Source organism: Salvia hispanica, chromosome 4, assembly GCF_023119035.1.
Source record: "Salvia hispanica cultivar TCC Black 2014 chromosome 4, UniMelb_Shisp_WGS_1.0, whole genome shotgun sequence".
NCBI lineage: Eukaryota > Viridiplantae > Streptophyta > Magnoliopsida > Lamiales > Lamiaceae > Salvia > Salvia hispanica.
Genome location: NC_062968.1, coordinates 27,057,294 through 27,059,980, shown reverse-complemented (window position 1 = coordinate 27,059,980; position 2,687 = coordinate 27,057,294).

Sequence of the window (2,687 nt, the reverse complement as noted above, 5' to 3'; positions counted from 1 at the left end):
TGTTATAGTTCATCATTTTTTGGTTTAATTCAACTATATTTTCTCTAAAAATCAAGAGCATGAGTGTGAGTAATTAGAATTTGAACTTATTTTTTTCTTACGAAGTATGCTCATTGTACAAACATGAAAATGTTTGTGTCTCAACTCGACAATTATTCAGATCTAACGAAGCAAAAAAGTTGAGACATTTCAAATTTCTCTTCATTAAAGAGAAGAGTTTTGTACTAAAATTTAAACACACTCTTGATTTATTTTTATTTTTATTTTTATTTTTATTTTTAGTTTTATTTTTTGAGAAAGGATAAGATCAAATTTGTGTGTGAAGGAGAAAGTTTGGACAATATATCTCCTCATAAATTCATAGCAAGCAATATTGCAAAATGATATTAAAAAAATTGCAATGGTCCCATTTTTCAAACTTTATTCTAAACGTGCTATAATCGTGCAATTGTCTCTTTCTATCTATTTCTCTCTATAAATAATACGGTGTGAAGTCTTTGCAAATATAGCATCATCAATCATCAACAATTCACTCAAGCAAGAAGCAAGCATGCAATCAATAGTAGATGAATCAATATGTCCAGGCAAGAACAACCTTAATTAATTCTCTGTAGCTACAAATGTTTTGTTGAATGTCTCTCTCTATACACAAGTTGAGATGAAGTATTTAGTTATAGTTTATTGTGAATGTATGTATAGGGAAGAATTCGTGGCCGGAGTTGTTGATGAAGAACGGGGAAGAGGCATCGGCTGTGATAGAGAGTGAGAATGAGTTTGTGACGGCGATTATTATAAAAGAAGGATCTCCCAAGATCTTGAATTTCAGCTGCAACCGCGTCTGGGTTGTGGTGAACGAGTGTGGAAACATCATTGTCACTCCCACTATCGGTTAAGATTATAATTTTCGGAGATCCACCTTTCTTTTATATTCCTTTTTTATATTAAAGTTATGTCCAATAAAGTGATGGATCTCATGTTGAGTGATGCTTTTCATGTATTGCTCTAAGTACCTAATAAATAAATTGTACTCCGTATTACTTTATTAATATTTTTAATTTCAATCAATTTCGGGAGTTATGACTGAACATATTTTTTTATTAGAATTTTTAAACTAGATGCACTCTGAAAAAAAAATAGCGTAACTGTTATTATTTTTATCCGTGGGTATAAAGCATAAGATGATATTATATTGCATATAAATTAATCTTGATTTAATTAGCTGCAGTTGATATTAACTCAGGGCCAAATTGTATGGGTTAAGACATTATCTCAAGTCCAAATTATTCGTTGCCGACAAAATTTTTATTTAAAATACTAAAAAAATTTGTTTTTAAAGATTTATTAGGAGGGTTTAAACTTAAGTCTAATTCAATAAAAACAGGATTAAAGTTTATTCAATAATTTACCTCAGCGCAAAAATGTTTATTAGTTGCAGTACTTGACATAAACAACAATCCCAAATTGGCTATTTTATGCCTAGAATAATCTTTTTCTTGTAACCAACATGAAAATTGCCAAATAAAAAAAATAAGAATAACGAAAAGAAAAGACTATTCAAGTTAATAAATTCAATACATAGTGATTGTGAAATAGTTTTATAAGAAAACTGGTAGGATTTTTTTAGTAGAAGGCATCCAATGCTAATAGTCTGCATTTTATGCGAGGATAGACAACTCAACATCTATAACTATTTTGAGTTTATTTTTGGAACTTTTCATTCTGATTAAAGCTATTCTAACATCAACTCTATTGATTTGTGTTTAATTCATCATATATCTATTAATGTTTGTGTTTGTGAAGAGATTTTTCTTAGCTGCCTTCATGTTGGAGCCTGGGGACATAGACAAAGATAATATATTTAGGTAAAGTTTTTATTTAAGTTTTTTTATTTTTAAATTATTACTACCAAAGTTTTTATTTGTGGTTTTTTTGGTGGCAGACTTGCTTTCTATGATTACTTTGCTTTGTTGAATCTGATGAGGAGATTGCCAGATTCACAGTGCCCTCAAAATCATAGAAAAAATCACACAATTTTATTCATTTTCCATTGGAAATATTGTTATTGGTTGGTAAATAAACTTCGTTTGGTTGCTTAGGCAATATTATAGCAAATACAATATAAGTAAAGATTGTATCATGATAAAGAAAATTGTTTGGTTGGAATGATAATTTTGATACATGTAGGGATGTCAATTTAGCCCGAAATCCGCGGATCGACCCAAATAACCCGGTAAAATCATAGGGTTAGGACCGAAAAATTGTAACCCAAATTCATAACCGGGCTACACGGGCTGACCCGTTTGGGTCAGTGGGTTATGCAGGTTGGTCCGGGTGGGTTGCGGGTTAGCCCATGGGTTGAGCATTTAAAAAATATTATCAAATTTTGGGTTTATATACTTATATATATGAAATATATTATGGCATATGAACTATATATGGTAATAATGTCTTCTTTCTCAAATTAAAAGATAGGGTTATATGAAATATAAAGTATATTAATATCATAATATGTACTCATATAATCACATTAAACTCCATAGAATTTATTTTTTGACATACTATTATCCATACTATCTTTTTTAACTTCTTAGAATTTATTTTTTGGGTATACAATTAAGAACGTTATTTAACTCCTTTTGAAATGCATGATTTTCATTTAATTGCCAAGTAATTGTATTCAGATTCAC